This window comes from Aquarana catesbeiana, linkage group LG04, assembly GCF_042186555.1.
Source record: "Aquarana catesbeiana isolate 2022-GZ linkage group LG04, ASM4218655v1, whole genome shotgun sequence".
Taxonomy (NCBI): Eukaryota; Metazoa; Chordata; class Amphibia; order Anura; family Ranidae; genus Aquarana; species Aquarana catesbeiana.
This window is the reverse complement of record NC_133327.1, coordinates 633,213,775-633,236,804: the sequence shown is the minus strand read 5'-3', so window position 1 is coordinate 633,236,804 and position 23,030 is coordinate 633,213,775. Positions and strand designations below refer to the sequence as shown.

At 44.3% G+C, this 23,030-nt stretch overlaps 1 protein-coding gene across 1 annotated transcript in view; it reads right to left on the bottom strand.

Annotated features, from left to right (window-relative positions):
• Window positions 1–23,030, bottom strand: part of ESRRG (estrogen related receptor gamma) — a 1,188,946-nt gene that overhangs the window by 1,165,192 nt on the left and 724 nt on the right. The window lies entirely within an intron of this gene.

Below are 23,030 nucleotides of genomic sequence, written 5' to 3'. Positions count from 1 at the left end.
CATTTGAGGATGCCCCACGGATGCTCAATAGGGTTTAGGTCTGGAGACATGCTTGGCCAGTCCATCACCTTTACCCTCAGCTTCTTTAGCAAGGCAGTGGTCATCTTGGAGGTGTGTTTGGGGTTGTTATCATGTTGGAATACTGCCCTGCGGCCCAGTCTCCGAATGGAGGGGATCATGCTCTGCTTCAGTATGTCACAGTACATGTTGGCATTCATGGTTCCCTCAATGAACTGTAGCTCCCCAGTGCCGGCAGCACTCATGCAGCCCCAGACCATAACACTTCCACCACCATGCTTGACTGTAGGCAAGACACACTTGTCTTTGTCCTCCTCACCTGGTTGCCGCCACACACGCTTGACACCATCTGAACCAAATAAGTTTATCTTGGTCTCATCAGACCACAGGACATGGTTCCAGTATTCCATGTTCTTAGTCTGCTTGTCTTCAGCAAACTGTTTTCTTGTCATCATCTTTAGAAGAGGCTTCCTTCTGGGACGACAGCCATGCAGACCAATTTGATGCAGTGTGCGGCGTATGGTCTGAGCACTGACAGGCTGACCCCCCCCACCCCTTCAACCTCTGCAGCAATGCTGGCAGCACTCATATGTCTATTTCCTAAAGACAACCTCTGGATATGACGTTGAGCACGTGCACTTAACTTCTTTGGTCGACCATGACAAGACCTGTTCTGAGTGGAACCTGTCCTGTTAAACCGCTGTATGGTCTTGGCCAACATGCTGCTGCTCAGTTTCAGGGTCTTGGCAATCTTCTTATAGCCTAGGCCATCTTTATGTAGAGCAACAATTCTTTTTTCAGATCCTCAGAGAGTTCTTTGCCATGAGGAGCCATGTTGAACTTCCAGTGACCAGTATGAGAGAGTGAAAGCGATAACACCAAATTTAATACACCTGCTCCCAATTCACACCTGAGACCTTGTAACACTAACAAGTTACATGACACCGGGGAGGGAAAATGGGCCCAATTTGGACATTTTCACTTAGGGGTGTACTCACTTTTGTTGCCAGTGATTTAGACATTAATGGCTGTGTGTTGAGTTATTTTGAGGGGACAGCAAATTTACACTGCTATACAAGCTGTACACGCACTACTTTACATTGTAGCAAAGTGTCATTTCTTCAGTGTTGTCACATGAAAAGATAGAATAAAATATTTACAAAAAAGTGAGGGGTGTACTCACTTTTGTGAGATACTGTAGCTCCGACAGTTTACACAGCGCTTTACAACTTGAGGGTAGACTACAACTACAATACACTTTAACCACTTGCCGCCCGCCCTATTACATATTGACGGCAGCAAAGTGGTTTGATAATCCTGATCGGACGTCATATGACGTGATCAGGATTATCCGCTATTGCGCGCCCCCGGGGGCGTGCACCACGGCGATCGGGGATGACACTTGTCCCTCGGACACAGCGCATCCCCGATCAGGGTAAACAGCCAATGAAATGGCTGTTTACCCATGTGATCAGCTGTGTCCAATCACAGCTGGTCACCTGTCATAACAAATCAGGCATGCGCAATGCGCACCGCCGGGGCGAGCAGCGCGCCGATCGGAGAAGGCGAGTGTCCCTCGGACACAGCGCATCTCCGATCAGGGTAAACAGCCAATGAAATGGCTGTTTATCCATGTGATCGACTGTGTCCAATCTATTTTTTCTGTCTACTGTCTGCACAACACGAATCCCCCCCCCCTCATCAATAAAGAGAACCTGTCACAGCCCATCAGGATCTGTCACAGCCCATCAGGATCTGTCACAGCCCTTTAGAACCTGTCACAGCCCGTCATATCGGTACCGCCATCAGCACCGGTACCGCCATCAGCACCGGTACCGCCATCAGCACAGCCACCACCATCAGCACAGCCACCGCCATCAGCACCGCCACCGCCATCAGCACCGCCCCCACTATCAACACCACCACCGCCATCAGCACCGCCACCGCCATCAGCACCGCCATTGGCACCATCTGGATCTGACAGCCCATCTGTCACACAGGCCGCCATCAGTACCATTAACGGTACCGCTATTAGTACCGCCATCGGTAACATCTGAATCTGACAGCCCATCTGTCATAGCCCATCTGTCACACAGGCCCGCCATCACTACCGTCGCACAATCCCGCCATAAGTACCGCCAAAAGTACCACCATCATGTCCCAAAGAGTTTATACACCTGAGGAGGCATATAACATCCTTACCATGTCAGATGATGAGAGCAGCGGGGAGCTCTCATTATCCGATTCTGGTTCGGAATACGAGCCAGTGGAGGGTAGCGGATCAGAGTCCGAGTCAGCGGAGGAAACTGCCCCTCCTAAAAGAGTAAGGAGATCAGGACCGAGATCAGAAAACCTGCCTACCACCAGCAGCTCCAGACCCCAGGAAGAGGAGCCCAGTACAAGTACTGGAATTGCACATCCAGCCCAAAGAATCCGGGCCCAGTCCTACCTTCCCGATGCCCTGGCAAACCCCTTATGGTTGCCTGCCAACTCAGGATCCGCTACAATCCCCCCTTTCACTGCACAGCCAGGTGTGCAGCTGAACACTTCGAATTTTTCATATTTGGACTATTTCCATTTGTTTTTCCCAGAAGATTTGTTGCAGTACATGGTGGACCAAACAAATCTCTATGCAGAGCAATTTATTGCTGCCAACCCCAGTTCGTCCTACGCCCGTATGTTCCATTGGCAACGTCTCACACTAGACGAATTCAAATTATTCTTGGGCCTTACTTTTAATATGGGGCTTACAAAGAAAAATGAACTGCATGCCTACTGGTCCACCCACCCCATCCACAACATGCCCCTATATTCTTCTGTTATGTCCAGGACACGGTACGATATGATAATGCGTTTCCTACATTTCAACGACAATTCGCAGTGCCCTCCCCAAGATCATCCCAACCACGAAAAATTATATAAGCTTCGCCCCCTAATAAATTCTTTTACCAAACGATTTTCTGAAGTCTTTATCCCTGACCAAAATATTTGTGTAGACGAATCCCTTATCCAGTTTACTGGCCGGCTGAATATCAAACAGTATATTCCAAGTAAGAGAGCCAGGTACGGAGTGAAATTGAACAAATTATGTGACCGAGCCACTGGTTACGTGTACTCATTTCGCATTTATGAGGGAAAAGACTCCCAGCTCCAGCCCCGTGAGTGCCCCACATACATAGGAACCAGTGGTAAAATTGTGTGGGACCTTGCATACCCCCTGTTCAAAAAAGGTTACCATGTATATGTAGATAATTACTACAGCAGCTTGCCCGTTTTCCGTCACCTGTATTGTGAAAAAACCCTGGCCTGCGGTACCTTCCGAAAAAATAGGAAGGGCTTCCCACAGAATTTACTAGCAAAACGGTTACAAAAGGGGGAAGCGCATTCCTGAGGAGTGAAGAGGTGTTGGCCATGAAGTGGCGGGACAAGAAGGATGTTCACATGATGACTACCATTCACAATGACACCTTGGTGGAGGTTCAGAGAAGACGTGGCCCCGTAGTAAAGCCTGAATGTGTCCATGACTACAATCTGTATATGGGGGGGGGGGGGGGGGGGTGGATTTAAATGATCAGATGCTGCAACCATATTTGTCAACCCGCAAGTCCAAATATTGGTATAAAAAAGTTGCATTTCATCTGTTTCATATGGCCATGTTCAATTCATTTGTCTGCTATCAAAAATCACCCGAAAACCAACCCATCACCTACCTCAAATACTTTGAAAACATTGTCACTGCCCTTATTTACCAGCAAGGACCCGCCCCAGGAAGCATTCGCTCTGAGAGTGTAAGTCGACTTCATGAGCAACATTTTCCCTATAACATTCCCCCCACATAATCCGGAAGAAGACGCCAAAAGAGATGTTGTGTATGCTCAAGTGGAGGAGCTAGAAGAGATACAAGTTTTTATTGTCCCCAATGTCCCTCCCAACCTGGCCTGTGTATCGGTGATTGCTTCAAAAATTATCACACATCCATCAGATATTAGTTCCCCTTATTAGTAACAGACTGCCATTTCCCCATTTCAATTACCTGTGTGCATCATTTGCCTGCCACCATGTTTCTACCTTCCATGTTAACTGACCCTGGCCTGTTTACCGACAATGTCTTTGCCTGCCGTTTTAACCACGTTTCTGACTTCCATGTGCACCGACCTCAGCCTGTTTACCGACGATGCCTTTGCCTGCCGTTTTAACCACGTTTCTGACTTCCACGTGCACCGTCCTCGGCCTGTTAAATCGACAATGTTTTTGCCTGCAACTTGGACTGATCTTTTGCCCTTCTACTTCAGTACACAGGGGTCTCACATATGTGAGGGGCTTCAGAATAGCATTCTGAGTAGAGAAAATCCGTTTTTGGTTTTCTGTGTTCCCAGAACAGGGTCTGGTTGCCCGGAGGCTTCAAAGAGATTTGGGTGGGAGAAGCCTCTACCCCTGTCCCCCTGGCCCTAAGCTTGATGGTCCTTCCTGCTGCCTGGACCAATACTTTGGGTGTGCTGACCATATCGCTGCCTGTAATGACCCAGGACTTTATGGACTGTTTATTTCTGCTGCCTGGACCAATACTTTGGCTGTGTTGACCATATCTCGGCCTGCTGCCTCTACTGACTATAGACAGTATTTTTGCCTGGACATCTCTGCCTGCTACCCGGACCAATGCTTTGGCTGTGCTGACAGTATCTCTGCCTGAACTAACTATGGACAGTACTGCTGCCTGGACGATTGCTTTTGCTGTCGCTGACCACATCCCTGCCTTCTGCCTGGACCGATGCTCTCCTCTGTGGACCACTAAACTACTAAAACCACAGGTGATCTTTTGTTATTTTGTATGTACATGTTATGTATTAGAAATATGAAAGGCCTTCAAAAATATGATCGGTAGTCATGAAATTATATGTGTAATTTACCGTATTTATCGGCGTATGACAGGCGCCGGCGTATAACACGCACCCCAAGTTTAGGAGGGAATTTTAAGGAAAAAAACTTTTAGGAGGGAAGTTTAAGGAAAAAAAAACTTACATTTAAATGCCCATCAATGCAGCCTCATCAGTGTTCATCTGCAGCCTTGTTAGTGCAGCCTTGCCCCAGTGTCCAGTGCAGCCTTGTCAGTGCAGCTTTGCCCCAGTGCAGCCTTGTCAGTGCAGCTTTGCCCCAGTGCAGAATTGTCAGTGCAGCTTTGCCCCAGTGCAGCCTTGTCAGTGCAGCTTTGCCCCAGTGCAGAATTGTCAGTGCAGCCTTGCCCCAGTGCAGCTTTGCCCCAGTGCAGCCTTGCCCCAGTGCAGCCTTGTCCCCAGTGGTCAGTGCAGCCTTGTCCCCAGTGGTCAGTGCAGCCTTGTCCCCAGTGGTCAGTGCAGCCTTGTCCCCAGTGGTCAGTGCAGCCTTGTCCCCAGTGCCGCTGACATACACAAGTTTAGTGTGTATTTTTAAATATGGCACAGAGGTCCAATGGCGGGACTGGGCGGGACTGTGAACGGCGCCGAGAAGAGCCGAGAACCCTCGGCTATGTGTATCTCGGCTCCGCCCAGTCACTGTGTTCTCGGCGGCGCTCGTTCAGCTGAACGAGCGCCGCCGAGTCCCTCCGAACTCCGCGGCGCCATATTTAAAAATACACGCTATGTGAATGTCGGCGGCGATCGCCGCGATCGCTCCGATAGATCACAAAAATAGCGGGGATCGGCGTATAACACGCACCCACGATTTCCCCCTGATTTTAAGGGGAAAAAAGTGTGTGTTATACGCCGATAAATACGGTATGCTCCTAGAATGACTGGAGGTGCTATTTGGATGTTTGGCCCCTGTATGTGGCTAGGCTGTGTAAAAGTGTCACACATGTGGTATCGGTAAACTCAGGAGGAGTAGCAGAACGTATTTTGTGGTGTCATTTTTGTTATGTACATGCTATGTGTTAAAAATATCTTATAAATCGACAACTTTGTGTAAAAAAAATGCGTTTTCATTTTTTTCCCACGTTTTCCAAAAAAACTTCTGGAAAAAAATGAACCATTCAAAAGACTCATTATGCCTCATAGATTATACGTTGGGGTGTTTGCTTTCCAAAATGGGGTCATTTTGTGGGCGTTTCCATTGTCCTGGTGCTCCAGGGCCTTCAAAAGGGAGATAGGTCGTCATGAAATTATTTGTGTAATTTTGCTCCTAGAATGCCTAGAGGTGCTACTTGGATGTTGGGCCTCTGTATGTGGCCAGGCTGTGTAAAAGTCTCACACATGTGGTATTGCCATACTCAGGAGGTGTAGCAGAATGTATTTTGGGGTGTCATTTTTGCTATGTACATGATATGTCTTGGAAATATCTTATAAATTGACAACTTTGTGTAAAAAAAATGCGTTTTCCATTTTTTTCCCACGTTTTCCGAAAACTTATGGAAAAAAAAATGAATCGTTCAAAAGACTCATTATGCCTCATAGATTATACGTTGGGGTGTAGCAGGAGGAGTAGCAGAATGTATTTTTGGGTGTAGTTGCAAGTATATGCATGCTGTGTTCAAGAAATAACCTGTCAATACAATAAATTTGTGTAAAAAAAAAAAAACTCTTCATTTTCCCAAGAATTGTGGGAAAAAATTACAACTTCGAAAAACTCACCATGCCTCTTACTAAATACCTTGGAATGTCTACTTTCCAAAAAGGGGTCATTTGGGGGGTATTTGTACTTTCCTTGATTGTTAGTGTCTCAAGAAATGAGATAGGCCTTTAGTACATCAGGTGAGATCAGATGTGATCTATTTTCAGTGATTTGCACCCTAACTTGTAGACTCTATAACTTTCACACAGACTAAATAATATCCACTAATTTGGGTTATTTTGTAGCCGTATAAATTTTGGCCCAAATTTATGAAGAAAAATGACTTATTTGCAAAATTTTACAATAGAAGCTAAAAAAAAGTGTTTTTTTTTTCAAAATTTTCGCTCTTTTTTTGCTTATATTGCAAAAAAGAAATAACCCAGCGGTGATTAAATACCACCAAAAGAAAGCTCTAATTGTGAGAAAAAAATGATAAAAATTTTGTTTGGATACAGTGTAGCATGACAGAGTAATTGTCATTCAAAGTGTGAGAGTACTGAAAGCTGAAAATTGGTCTGGGCGGGAAGGTGTTTAAGTGCCCTGTATTGAAGTGGTTAAGGAGGAAGTAAACCCTCTCTAAAAATAAAAACAAAAAAAACACCCTGCAGGACAAAGGCATAATGAGCTAGCATACTAGCTCATTATGAATTACTTACCTGAGTTCGAAGCCTCCGAAGCGACTCTTGTCCACCTCCTCCGTCGCCGCCATGATTCCCGGAGTGACTTCCAGATATAGCTGCTCTGGCGCTGTGACTGTCCGGACCAGCGATGACGTCACTCCGGCGCATGCGCGCGGGAGCCGTCAGTGACGGCATGATCGCCTTCACTAACGGCACGCTCAGTGCGCTTGTGCCGTTGTCTACAGCGTGCATGCGCCGTAGACATTGGTGCCCGTTTTTAGGAAAATATCTCCTTAACCGTGTAGGTTAAGGAGATATTTCTTGCACCTACAGGTAAGCCTTAATCTAGGCTTACCTGTAGGTTAAAGTGGTCTGTAAGGGTTTACAACCAATTTAAAACAGGAGAAATCAGAGGGCCCTGCTCATTAGAGCTTACAATCTATGAGGGAGGGTCAAGAGATACAAGAGGTAATAACACAAGAGGTAATAACTGTGGGGATGTACTGATGGATAAAATAAAAGTACAGTTGTTAGGTGGGGGCCAGATAGGCTTCTCTGAAGAGATGAGTTTTCAGGGGTCATCTGAAAGTGGATAAAGTAGGATATAGCCAGACAGATTGGGGAAGAGAATTCCAGAGGATGGGAGAGGCTCGAGAGAAGTCTTGGAGGCGAGCATTTGATGAGCTGACAAGGGAGCTAGAGAGCAGGAGGTCCTGGGAGGAGGGAAGAGAACAATTTGGTTGGTATTTTGAGACCAGGTTAGTGAGGTTAGTACAGCAATCTAGCTTTTAGCTTAGCTATTGTGTTCTGACAGGGGGGGTGCACCCCCCCCGCCCCCCCCCCCCCCCCCGGCAGGACACTCCAGTCAGCAATGGCTGAGAGTGCTGATCGCGTGCCAGTCGGCAGACTTTTTTTTTTCGCCCATACCTCTTCTTCTGTCGGACACAGGAGTCGAATGCGGGCTGGTTTTTATTGAACCAGCCAATGCTGTCCGATATTCGGTTTGTGTAGCAGATTTAGATACACTAACAAATTGAAACCAAACTCCAGCTCACACTTTATAATCAGTTACAGCAAACTTTTTTCGCCTTTTTTGGTAAAGGTTTTACATGAATAAATAAAAGCTGACCATTGTAAGCACCCTTCTCAGTGTTAAATGGTTTGCCTCATCCCTGTAACTGATACATTCCGCTGGAGAGTTTGTTCTTTTGAAGAACAACAGACTTACTGGCCAGATCCCCAGATGAAAAAAAGAAGAAGAAAAAAAAAGCCTAAAAAAGAAAACTCATGCAGTCATCACATCTAAGGATTGGTAAGCTGCAATGTAATAAATGTTTGCTTTTGGGTTTAAAACCGCTTTAAGGAACTATATTGAAAAAAAACCTATAAGTAATTTCAATTAATTCATGAATTTAATAAACGGGGGGGGGGGGGGGGGGGGGTGGGGTGGGGGGCTGTTTTATCTGCCGGCACCTTGACGTTAATTTCATAAAAGCAAGCTTCTTTTTTGCACCCATCCCCCACAATGTCACGTAGAAGGTATATAAGTAAAATTTCACTTATAAGCGCTCATTTCCCCGCGGTAAAAGTAGTGGCTATCACGGTATATTTTCCTTTATTAAACAGACTTTTAAACAGGATTTCTGCATCTACAAATCCAAAGCCGTTCCATGGCCCAGATTTAATCCGCGGAATACAGCGCACATTAAGGGAAAACACACCCTGCCCACATTACTGTAACAACAGATAGCGTGTAGTCCATTCTCCCAGACTCGTGTTTGATAACACAGCAGTCCCATGTGGCTTCGCTACATAACTAGATTTAAAATAAAAAAAAATAAATAAATATATCAAAGCGGCAAAAAAAAAAGAGAGAGAGCTAAATGGATACAAGTCTGGATCCCACTAGGCCTGCGAGCTGCAATCTTATTTGAATTCAGGTTGTAGCAGAATTAATTCAGTAAGGAAGCAATCACTTGACTAGCAGACAAGAGATGAGGGCTGTGGTTACATTAGGAGTCTCACCCACCATTAATTGAAGAGTGGGGTATAGGAGGAGGGGGGGTTTGAACTTGTGAACTCTGTCTGACTGTCTGTCTGTCTGTCTGGGAAATTCGAAAGGTAGGTTTATCACACGTCTCTTTCCATGGCTTACTGTCAAAGTATTTTGTAAATCGTTTAAAAAAAAAATAACGGGTCCTTCTAAAAGGCCGGAAGTTATGTAGTTAAAAATTTTACACCAATTTTTAAAAATGTTTTGCACAGCATGTACAATTTCGTTTTGTTTTACTTGTATGTGCAGCCTACCTTACACAGCAGGCAGTGATAGGGGTGTTGAATTGGTGCAACCCTCAAAGGAAATGAAAGGGGTCACAAATTTATTACACACTTCGATTCAACATCTATTTGATGCGCAATTTGATCAACATGATCGCAGAAGCAAAGAAATGAATGGGTATAGCTTCCTACCAATCAATTTAGACTTTAGATACACTTTGTTACAATGTAAAGTAGTGAGTGTACAGCTTGTATAACAGTGTACATTTGTTGTAGTTGTAGTCTACCCTCAAGTTGTAAAGTGCTGCGTAAACTGTTGGAGCTACAGTTTTTTCACAAAAGTGAGTACACCCCTCGATTTTTTTGTAAATATTTTATTATATATTTTCATGTGTTTTTGTATTTTGTTTTTGTATTTTGAACACTGAAGAAATGACACTTTGCTACAATGTAAAGTAGTGAGTGTACAGCTTGTATAACAGTATAAATTTGCTGTCCCCTCAAAATAACTCAACACACAGCCATTATTGTCTAAACCGCTGGCAACAAAAGTGATTACACCCCTAAGTGAAAATGTCCAAATTGGGCCCAATTAGACATTTTCCCTCCCCGGTGTCATGTGACTCGTTAGTGTTACAAGGTCTCAGGTGTGAATGGGGAGCAGGTGTGTTAAAAGTAGTGTTATCGCTCTCACTCATACTGGTCAATGGAACTTCAACATGGCACCTCATGGCAAAGAACTCTCTGAGGATCTGAAAAAAAAGAACTGTTGCTCTAAAGAAAGATGGCCTAGGCTATAAGAAGATTGCCAAGACCCTGAAACTGAGCTGCAGCACAGTGGTCAAGATCATACAGTGGTTTAACAGGACAGGTTCCACTCAGAACAGGCCTCGCCATAATCGACTAAAGAAGTTGAGTGCACATGCTCAGCATCATATCCAGAGGTTGTCTTTGGGAAATAGATATATGAGTGCTGCCAGCATTGCTGCAGAGGTTGAAGGGGTGGAGGGTCAGCTTGCCAGTGCTCAGACCATACGCCGCATGTTGCATCAAATTGGTCTGCATGGCTGTTGTCCCAGAAGGAAGCCTCTTCTAAAGATGATGCACAAGAAAGCCCGCAAACAGTTTGCCGAAGACAAGCAGACTAAGGGCATGGAATACTGGAACCATGTCCTGTGATCTGATGAGACCAAGATAAACTTATTTGGTTCAGATGGTCTCAACCATGTGTGGTGGCAACCAGGTGAGGAGTACAAAGACAAGTGTGTCTTGCCTACAGTCAAGCATTGTGATGGGAGTGTCATGGTCTGGGGCTGCATGAGTGCTGCTGGCACTGGGGAGCTACAGTTCATTGAGGGAACCATGAATGCCAACACGTACTGTGACATACTGAAGCAGAGCATGATCCCCTCCCTTCAGAGGCTGGGCCAGAGGGCAGTATTCCAACATGATAACGATCCCAAACACACCTCCAAGATGACCACTGCCTTGCTAAAGAAGCTGAGCGTAAAGGTGATGGACTGGCCAAGCATGTCTCCAGACCTAAACCCTATTGAGCATCTGTGGGGCATCCTCAAACGGAAGGTGGAGAAGCGCAAGGTCTCTAACATCCACCAGCTCTGTGATGTCGTCATGGAGGAGTGGGAGAGGACACCAGTGGCAACCTGTGAAGCTCTGGTGAACTCCAAGCCCAAGAGGGTTAAGACAGTGCTGGAAAATAATGGTGGCTGCACAAAATATTGACACTTTGGGCCCAATTTGGACATTTTCACTTAGGAGTGTACTCACTTTTTTTGCCAGCCGTTTAAACATTAATGGCTGTGTGTTGAGTTATTTTGAGTGGACAGCAAATTTACACTGTTATACAAGCTGTACACTCACTACTTTACATTTTAGCAAAGTGTCATTTCTTCAGTGTTGTCACATGAAAAGATATAATAAAATATTTATAATGTGAGGGGTGTACTCACATATACTCACATATATATATATATATTAAATTTTTCACTCTTTGTTATATTGCAGCCATTTGCTAAAATAATTTACGTTAATTTTTTTCCTCATTAATGTACACACAGCACCCCATATTGACAGAAAAACACAGAATTGTTTACATTTTTTGCAGATTTATTAAAAAAGAAAAACTGAATCATATCACATGGTCCTAAGTATTCAGACCCTTTGCCTTGACACTCATATATTTACCTCAGGTGCTGTCCATTTCTTCTGATCATCCTTGAGATGGTTCTACACCTTCATTTGAGTCCAGCTGTGTTTGATTATACTGATTGGACTTGATTAGGAAAGCCACACACCTGTCTATATAAGACCTTACAGCTCACAGTGCATGTCAGAGCAAATGAGAATCATGAGGTCAAAGGAACTGCCTGAAGAGCTCAGAGACAGAATTGTGGCAAGGCACAGATCTGGCCAAGGTTACAAAAAAATTTCTGCTGCACTTAAGGTTCCTAAGAGCACAGTGGCCTCCATAATACTTAAATGGAAGACGTTTGGGACGACCAGAACCCTTCCTAGAGCTGGCCGTCCGGCCAAACTGAGCTATCGGGGGAGAAGAGCCTTGGTGAGAGAGATAAAGAAGAACCCAAAGATCACTGTGGCTGAGCTCCAGAGATGCAGTCGGGAGATGGGAGAAAGTTGTAGAAAGTCAACCATCACTGCAGCCCCCCCAGACGGGGCTTTATGGCAGAGTGGCCCGACGGAAGCCTCTCCTCAGTGCAAGACACATGAAAGCCGGCATGGAGTTTGCTAAAAAAACACCTGAAGGACTCCAAGATGGTGAGAAAAAAGATTCTTTGGTCAGATGAGACCAAGATAGAACTTTTTGGCCTTAATTCTAAGCGGTATGTGTGAAGAAAACCAGGCACTGCTCATCACCTGTCCAATACAGTCCCAACAGTGAAGCATGGTGGTGGCAGCATCATGCTGTGGGGGTGTTTTTCAGCTGCAGGGACAGGACAACTGGTTGCAATGGAGGGAAAGATGAATGCGGCTAAGTACATGGATATCCTGGACGAAAACCTTCTCCAGAGTGCTCAGGACCTCATACTGGGCCAAAGGTTTACCTTCCAACAAGACAATGACCCTAAGCACACAGCGAAATAACAAAGGAGTGGCTTCACACAGCTCCGTGACTGTTCTTGAATGGCCCAGCCAGAGCCCTGACTTAACAAGTTCAAACAGGTGCCATTAATAGAGGTAATGAGTGGAGGACAGAGGAGCCTCTTAAAGAAGAAGATACAGGTCTGTGAGAGCCAGAAATCTTGTAGGTGACCAAATACTTATTTTCCACCATAATTTGCAAATAAATTCTTTCAAAAATCAGACAATGTGATTGTCTGGATTTGTTTCCACATTTTGTCTCTCATAGTTGAGGTATACCTATGATGACAATTACAGGCCTCTCTCATCTTTTTAAGTGGGAGAAGTTGCACAATTGGTGGCTGACTAAATACTTTTTTGCCCCACTGTAAATCTGCAAAAATGTCAACAATTCTGTGTTTTTCTGTCAATATGAGGTGCTGTGTGTACATTAATAAGGAAAAAAAATGAACTTAAATGATTTTCGCAAATGGCTGCAATATAACAAAGAGTGAAAAATTTAAGGGAAGTCTGAATACTTTCATCCCCACTGTATATACTTGCTGACCCTCCGCAGTACACATACTGCGACAGGGCGGCTTCTATAGGCACAGCCACGACCCGCACGTTGCTGCCTGTTTATAGGATTTGGGCACGTGCCCTTATCCGCCTACTCTCCTGTGATTTGAAACAGCAGGCGTTTGTCAGCAGGGAAGAAAAACAAATCAATTTGTTGCAAAAAGCAGCACACATTACATGTTGTTAGGCACGCAATTAACCCCTTAATTGCCCCAGATGTTAACCCCTTCCTAGCCAGTGTCATTAGTAATGTGACAGTATATAGTATTAACACTAATTACTGCATTAGTGTCACTGGAGATATCACTGGCAGTTGGCAGTTAGTTCCTGTAAAGTGTCAGTTAGTGTCAGATTGCCTGTTGCACTATCATAGTCAAACTGATCGCCGCCATTACTAGTTTAAAATAAATAAATAGAAATTCCAGTATATATACCATCGTTTGTAGATGCTATAACTTTTACACAAACCAATTAATATTCACTTATTGGGATTTTTTTTTTACCAAAGACATGTAGCAGAATACATTTTGGCCTAAAGTTATGAAGAAATTTGATTTTTTTATCCAAATTTATGTTCTTTTTTTATTTATATAATAAAGGATAAAAAACACAGAGGTGATCAAACACCCCTAAAAGAAAGCTCTATTTGTGTGAACAAAATTATATAAATTTAATTTGGGTACAGTGTTGACTCTGCAATCGCCAGTTAAAACAATGCAATGTTGAATAGCAAAAAACCGCCTGGTCACGAAGGGGGTAACATTTTCTGGAGCTTAAAAGGATATACACTGTATATACTGTACATTTATGTATACTGTCAGGGCTGCAGTTAGAAACGACGGGGCCCCATACAGCCTTCCCACCCAATATCAAATAATATTTGTGCTAAAATGCTATGCTTCGCAGCCATGGCAGAAAATATACCCTATTAAATAAATACCTATTCAATTGAATAGCGCTGATCAGTAAGTGCCCCACAACCACGTGCAAAGCTGTTGTGGTGTGCTAGTGTGGGGTTAAAACAGGCTGTGAGGTGATTTTATTATTTATTTTATTTTTACTTTTTTTTTAACTGCCCTATTGGGGGGGCTTTGGTGAAATATCAGGGGTCTAAACAGACCCCTGATGTCTCACATTTGAGATAGTGAGTGGGACTGAGGACAGAGATTTATCAGTCCCTTTCTCTGCAGCCTCAGCTGCACTGGATCCACAAGTGTCAGCAATAAAACTGTACAGCCAGCAGGTTCCCGGGCTTCCCTCTTGAACTGATGGGGCTCGGGCCCAGTACAGGAGGGCTGGCTGTACTGCCTTATCAGTGGCCCTGTATACTGTATATATAAACATTTATGTAAATATATATATATATATATATATATATATATATATATATATATATATATATATATCTATATAGATCTAGATATAGATCTAGATCTATATATCTATATAGATATATAGATATATATCTAGATATATATTTTTTTTAACAATGAGGGCTCATGCACACTGCAGCTCAAAGAAGCGGCTCCTACAGGCTTTTGAGCTTTTTTGAGCTCTCATTATTTCCGTCTGAAAACTCCCTTCCATGTTAGCCAATGTGTCCATTACACTACGGCTTTTTCAGGAGTTTACAGGCATATGCTCTTGCAGGCAGAAAAAAAAAAAAAACTCACCAAGCGAACGTTTTTGAGAGGAGCTTTCGTGCAGAAAAGACGCCTAAGTGCCCGAAAACGCGGGAAAAAGCATTAATGATCATGAAAAAATTCAAAGAAGCTTGAAAACACACCAAAAAAAAATTGGAAAAAAGGGGAGGGTTTGTGAAAAAAACGCTTATGCTCAAAAAAGCTCAAATGAGCTCAAAGAAGCTAAAAATGTGCAAAAAAGCCCAAAAAATACAAGTTTCTTCAAGCTTGTAAAAGCAGCTTTTTTTGTTTGAGCTGCAGTGTGTATGAGCCAAGAATACATTTCACAGGAGGAGATTCAACTTTTGTGAACCTTTTAAGGGCTGCCACTGCCGTCCTCCTTCCTAAAATGCCTGGCTGTGTCCAAGTCAGTACTGTCGGGTCACAGACCTGGAACATGCACATTTGTAAATGAGTGACAGAAAAGTGTGAATGAATCAGTGTCAAAATAGAAAAGAATTCCTTATTGCTATACTTGATCCAGGTCAGAGACTCACACAGCACATTATTTGCAGTGGCCTCAAAGCAAATCTGTGATTGGTAGTTTAGACATTCAGAGTTCTCATATGTGTAAGCTTTGAGCTGTGACTTGGAGCTTACACAGGGGGATGAAAAGGAAGGGCAGCATGCAGCTGTTAAAGCTGAATTCGAGTCAGCAAAAAAAAAAAAATGTAATTAGAGCACCTGTACCTGCTTATTCTAGAAGGGTGTAAGCCATTACTTATTTATTCCTTGGTCTTGCAGGGTTCTTAGGTCTCATGCACACAGGGCGTTATAAAAAATGAGCTGCAACGCTTTTCGTATTGGCGTTAATGCATGTATGTGTACCGCGGAGGGTCGCTAGCTTTTAGCGGCGTTTCTCTGCCTATATTCAAAATCAATGGTTCCCTATAAGAGCCCATTGATTTGAATAGAAGTTGCACCAGAAGTCAGATCATGATGATCCGACTTGCAGTGCGACTTGTGCGCTGAGGATCTTCAAGAGGAACACCGCGCCAAAATGAAAAAGAAAAACAGTGTGTGTTACCCCCCAAGATCCATACCAGACCCTTTGGTCTGGTATGGGTTTTAAGGGGAACCCCCACACCAAAAAAATGGCGTGGGGGTCACCCCAAATCCATACCAGACCCTTATCCGAACATACAGCCTGGCAGGTCAGGAAAATGGGGGGACGAGCAAGCACCCCCCCTCCTTGACCATACCAGGCCACATGTCCTCAACATGGGGGGGTGGGTGCTGCGCCCCCCCCAACCCAAAGCTCCTTGTCCCTTCCCGACAACCCTGGCCGTTGGTTGTCAGGGGTCTGTGGGCAGGGGGCTTATCGGAATCTGGAAGCCCCCTTTAACAAGGGGGTCCCCAGATCCCAGCCCCCCACCCTATGTGAATGAGTATGGGGTACATCGCACCCCTACCCATTCACCCAAAAAAGGTGTCAAAAATAAAAACAGTACAAAGGTTTTTGACAAAGTAATTCCTTATAGCAGCTCCGGCGTCTCTTCTCCTTCTGATTTCTTCCCCCTTGGGCGATGTCTTCATCTCTCCTCACCGCTGATGACTTCCGCAGCCGCTGTTTTCTCCCTCTGCCGCTTCTCCTCTCTCTGCTGTCTTCTACCGCTGACTTCTCCCTCTGTTCTTCCTCTGATGTTCTCTCTATGCTCTCTCCCACTGGGTCCGCCGTGTGCCAATACTTATATAGCCAAGGGGCAGGGCCACATGGCGATGTCATCCAGAGGCCCCGCCCCCTGTGACATCACCGCCCGGGGCATGATGGGCGGTGACGTCACAAGCTTTTAGCGGTGTCAGATGTTTTCACAGCTTCTTTTTACTGCTCTGGAAGCACAGGCTGTAGTTTTTTTCTACTGCCCCTAAACACTTATGCCTCCAAACGCATCTGACAGTTTATGTGTGCATAAACACATAGGATAACACGGAGGGGCGTTTAGAAGCAGTTAAAGAAAAAAAACCTCAGACGCCCCTAACAGGAAGAAGCAACAAAAGTAGCTGCAGTGCAAGGAAGATGCTGACAGGAGGAGATAGCAGAGAAACCAAGAGATGAGCCCATCACTGTGCTGCTTCTCCTTTCACTGTCCAGTCACTGGCTGTGGGAGGGTCAAGACCTGTATCCATAGTGGAGAAAAATCTGGTCTCCTCCAGGATTGTCCTGTGTGAAGGGGCTTAGATCTCAGGACTGAATGGGCAGCAATACAAGTTTTTTGGAGGTAAAATAGCCCCCATATATTTGTTTAATTTGCGTATTTAGCTGTTTGCCTCAAGGTCAGCTTTAAACTGAAAAAGGACCTACACATTGGCACACTTAAAATAGGTTTGCACAGATACCGATATCGGTGCCGATACTAAGCAAATGCTCCATTACCTAAAACTGATATCTTTGCGGTGCAATTTGAGCTCATACAAAACGAATGGGTTCAAATCGCACTCCACAGAATCGCATGTGATTTGAACAGGAATGTAGTGCAATTCCTGTCGGAGTCACATGCAGTTTCCTGCACCGCTCCTGTGTGATCCCAGACGTGTCATAGTGACTTCAGCCTGTGTTCACACCGGAGCGGCGCGGGAAACTGCATACGATTCAGACAGGAATCACACCGCATTCCTGTTCAAATCACATGCGATTTATTACAGTGCGATTTGAGCCCATTCATTTTGTATGGGTTCAAATTGCACCACATCTGTAATCGGTATCGGTGAGTACTTGAGCACAATTATCAGTACTCATACTCGCTCTTAAAAAACATGTTTTGGTGCTTCCCTAACGTAAAGCCTATTCACTGGATTCTAACAACCAACAATAGTACCAAGAAAACTTTTTATAGGTTTCTCCTTCTACCCCCCCCCCAAAAAAAAAGGTTACATCAAGATGGGATGGAAGGCAGCCATTATTTTTTTATGATAACTTCACCACAGGGTGGCTCTGCTCCGTTCAGCCTCTTTGCTTCTGCTTTAAACATCAGCTACACAGCTTCTAAATGCAAAGCGACAACAAAGCTTCGCTGTGCAGAATAATGTACCGCCATATGTTTTATTGAACAATTATAGAAACACAAAAAAAAAGTACAATGGCTTCTGCTTACTAAACAGGGGCACCTTCTAAAAGTGCAGGAGCGTAGAAGATCAACCAATTCTACGCCATGTTTATGATGGAACACTTTTTTTTTTTTTCCTTTTTTTTGTCTTTTAACGAATCCCGCTGTGGTTTAACCTACCTTTCATAAGTGTAATTAGCATTGTAGGTAAGATACATACATAGTACATTTTAATGCATGGTCATCAAACATCCTGCTCTTAGGCCCCTTTCACACTGAGGCGTTGCAAAACCGCGGTAAAAAGGATGATCGCTATTAGCGTGGTTTTACAGCGTTTTTGCCGCGTTAGCATTAAAAATAGCGCTAATGCCCATGCGTTTTAATCGCGTTTTTATAGCGTTTTTTTAAGCGTTAGCGTCAGCAAACCTGACCATGTGACCATGTGACCATGCGGTCATGTGACCTTCCCCACAGCTTCTGGGTGGTTTTAAAGCGGTATTACAGCGTTTCCCATTCATTTCAATTGGGATAGATGTTTTTACAGCGCTATTTTATGCGCCCAAAAGATGCTCCAAAAAAGCTGCAGGATTTTTTCCAACGCACAGCCAGCACAATGTCTCAGTGTGAAAGGTTACACTGAGATAGATGGGGGGCGTTTTTCATGCGGTATTTAGGTGGTAATTTTAGCACTAAAACGCCTGAAAAACACCTCAGTGTGAAAGGGGCCTTACAAATTGGTCCTTGCTCGCATCAATGACCTTACTTAAAGGGATAGTTCACCTTTAACACAAAACTGCCTACGCAGATAAGGGGCATCTATAGATAAAAACTAATTGTGTGGCTCTGACTAAAGTTGAATAAAGCCCTTGCTATAGGTGTAGGCCATTTACATACCTTATGAAGCCTGACTGGAATACTCCTAGAACATTGCTAAGTGAGGCCTAGTCATCACTGCTCACCTCCACCATCACAGGAGTGACCTCTTTCTCTGATTCAAACCCCTCACAAACTCTTTCTCTCCCCTGATGAAGTAGCTCTGAGCTCAGCATTTGAGATCTCACTCCTGTGATGGTGGAGGTGAGCAGTGATGACTAGGCCTCACTTAGCAACGTCCTGGGAATACTTAGCAATGTCCTGGGAATACTTAGCAATGTTCTGGGAGTATTCCAGACAGGCTTCGTAAGGTATGTAAATGGCCTACACCTATAACAAGGGTATTATTCATCTTTAGTCAGAGCTGCACAATTTGTTTTAAACTACAAACACCCCTTACCTGCAGCCATTGGCAGTTTTTTGTAAAGGTGAACTATCCTTTTAGGCTGGGTTCACACTATCTTCACATGCGGCTCACAGCAGGGGTCCGGTGGGTCCCTGTTTACCGTTTCAGGTCCGATTTAAGCCCAAATTTTGGGCTGAATTCAGACCTGAAACAGACCAAAAGACGCACAGGACTCCTGTGCAAATCCACACCGGAGCCACAGCGGAGATATGTGAACCAGCTCGCCCATAGAGTCGCTCAAAATCGCCTGCTATTGCAAATTGGATGCAGAGAATCCACATCGAATTCACAATAATGTGAACCCAGCCTCAAGGTCTCTATAGTTAAGGGGGAATCCTACAAGTGGCTTCATAGGGTTTCAAGGTAAGTGCATACTCATATTTAGTCCAGTGGTCTCCAAACTGCAGCCCCGGGCCAGATTCAGCCCTTTGCTTGCCTTAATCCAGGCCTTGAGGCATTATTCCTTCCACTGACACCAACTACGGTGTATATTGGCTTCCACTGACACCAACAACGGGGTACAATTCCTTCCACTGACAACAAAAATGGGGTACTATTGCTCCCGCTGACGCTATTTCTCTCCCTAATAGCAAAGATCGGCCATTGTTTACTCCCACTGGCCACAGATTGGCTCCCCTAAAGGCTGAAGGACAGCAAACTGGTCCTTTCTTTAGACAGTTTGCAGCCCCCTAATTTAGGGTACATTCACACCAGCCACTGTGTTACAATGAAGCGGTTGGTGTTCAGTGTGGTCTAGCCAAATCAGCTCAGTGCTGATGCACCAATCTTGGTGCATTGCACTGTTCACTTTTTTTTTTTTTTATGAACTTTATTGAAACGTCAAATAAAAATGTCAAACAATCATCTCATAAAGTCCAAATGGCCGCCACCTAGTGCGAGGCAGTGGATTGCTTCACACTGCGCTGCACTTAAAAAAGTACTTTACGCAGTACCTTTTTGTATTGCACACCACTCACAGTAGTATGAGCATGGCACATAAGGCATTTTGCCTTGTCATGTGGTGGGACTGCGTTGGAATAGCCGCCCAATGCTGTCCCACTGCTTTTGGTGTGAATATACCCCTACCTATTAAAAAAAATGTGAATATTGCCACCTATTTACACCTTAAAATGCATGCAACATACTCCAAAAACCATAGGTAAAATGAACACATTTTACAGCATGCAAGTGCTCGCAAAAAGTAGCAAGATAGGAAAAACACATGCACAGTTGTCAAGCGCCTTACTTTCGCAAATTGACCTGCGCCTGACTGCCCGTCATTATATAACTGTATGTCTCAAGCTAAATTCCTGACAACTTTTAGTTGTAACAGTTAGTGGGCAGCCTACAAGTTACCATGATGTGTTTTAAGCTAAGTTCACACTCATTGTTTTTCCTGTTAGTAGTCAACCTACAAGTTGCCGTGGTGGGTTTCAAGCAAAGTTTACGCTCATTTTTTGTCCTTCCGGTTAGTGGGTAGCCTACAAGTTGCCCAGGTGGGCTTCAAGTTAAGTTCACACTCATTTTTTGACCTACAGGTTAGGAAGGCCATAGACAATGCAATTTTCTTTCCTGCAGCAATGGGTTGCAGGAAAGAAAATCTCTCACAGTCAGTGTTGATGTGGAAATTCCTCCTGTGGAGGGGGCAAGGGCAGCTGTCCCTGCTGGGAGAACACAGTGGGGTTGATTTACTAAAGTCAAATAGGCTGTGCAAAGTGCAGTTGCACGCTGCAAGTGCAGTTGCTCCAGAGCTTAGTAAATGAGGTAAGGCTTCACTTTGCAAAGAGTACCCAATCACCTGCAAGGAAAATAAATAAAGAGCATTTTTTCTTGCACATGATTGAAATGATCATGGAATTCAGCAGAGCCTCTGTTTATTTACTAAGCTATGGAGCAACTGCACTGGCCGCTGGCAATAATCGCATGTAAAAATCTGACATGCTGGTTGTACCCAGGTTGAGCGATGGATCGATTTGGGTACAATCAGCATGCCCATAGATGGATTGAATCTCAACCTGTCCCTGCTAACCCAGCTGAGATTTGAGCCATCTATGGCTGGCTTAGGTTAACACTCATTTTTTGTCCTACCGGTTAGTGGGTAGCCTACAAGTTGCCAAGGTGGAATGCAAGATAAGCTCACACCCGTTTTTTGTCTCGTTAGTTAGTAGTCAACCTTCAATTTTTGCCAAGGTGGGCTTCAAGCAACGTTTACGCTAATTGTTGTCCTTTCCATGCGTTGGTAGCCTACAAGTTGCCAAGGTTGGCTTCAAGCTAAGTTCACACTCACTTTTGTCCTTCTGGTTAATGAGTAGCCTACAAGTTGCCGAGGTGGGCTTCAAGCTAAGCTCAGACTCATTTTTTGTCCTGTTAGTTAGTAGTCAAACTTCAATTTTTGCTGAGGTGGGTTTCGAGCAACGTTTATGCTTATTTTTGCCTTTCCCATTATTGGGTAGCCTACAAGTTGCTGAGGTGGGCTTCAAGCTAATTTCACACTCATTTGTTGTCCTGCAAGTAGTCAACCTACAATTTGCCAGTGTAGGGTTCAAGCTCAGTTCACCCTAATTTTTTGTCCTTCCGGTTAGGCAGGCCATAGATGATGCAATTTTCTTTCCTGCTGCCAAGGGTTGCAGGAAAGAAAATCGCTCGATTCCCCCATCAACACACTCAGTGTTGATGGGGGAATCCCTCCTGTGGAGGGGGCATGGGTAGCTGTCCCTGCCAGAAGAACACAGCAGAGTTTGATTTACTAAAGGCAAATAGGCTGTGCACTTTGCAAAGTGCAGTTGCATGTTGCAAAGTGCAGTTGCACGTTGCAAGTGCAGTTGCTCTAAAGCTTAGTAAATGAAGTAAAGCTTCACTTTGCAAAGAGTACCCAATCACCTGCATCGAAAATTAAATAAAGAGAATGTTTGCTTGCACATGATTGAAATGATGATGGAAGTCAGCAGAGCTTCTGCTCATTTACTAAGCTCTGGAGCAACTGCACTGGCCGCTGGCAATAATCGCATGTAAAAATCTGACATGCTGGTTGTACCCAAATTGATCGATTTGGGTACAATCAGCATGCCCATAGATGGATTGGATTTCAACCTGTCCCTGCTAACCCAGCTGGGCTTCAAGCTAAGCTCACACTCATTTTTTGTCCTGTTAGTAGTCAACCTTCAATTTTCGCTTAAATGGTCTTCGAGCAACGTTTATGCTCATTTTTCATCCTCTCCATTATTGGGTAGCCTATACTGTAAGTTGCCGAGGTGGGCTTCAAGCTAAGTTCACACTCATTTTTTGTCCTGTTAGTAGTCAACCTTCAATTTTTGCTGAAATGGGCTTTGAGTAACGTCTATGCTAATTTTTCATCCTTTTCATTATTGGGTAGCCTACAAGTTGCCGAGGTGGGCTTCGAGCTAAGTTCACACTCATTTTTTTGTCCTTCTGGTTAGAGAGTAGCCTACAAGTTGCCAAGGTGGGCTTAAAGCTAAGCTCACACTCATTTTTTGTCCTGTTAGTAGTCAACCTTCAATTTTTGCTGAAATGGGCTTCAAGCAACGTTTATGCTAATTTTTCATCCTTTCCATTAATGGGTAGCCTATAAATTGCCGAGGTGGGCTTCAAGCTAAGTTCACACTCATTTTTTTGTCCTTCAGGTTAGTGAGTAGCCCATAATTTGCCGCGGCAGGCTTCAAGCTGAGCGCACATTTAATTTTTACCTAATACAGAAAATATTTAAAAAACGGTGAATATTGCCACTTAAGCACGCATCAAGGATACAGAAAAGCACTAGCAACCCCCCCCCCCACACACACACACACACACAGCCATGTGCAATGCTTCCCCCTAAATCACATATTCAACA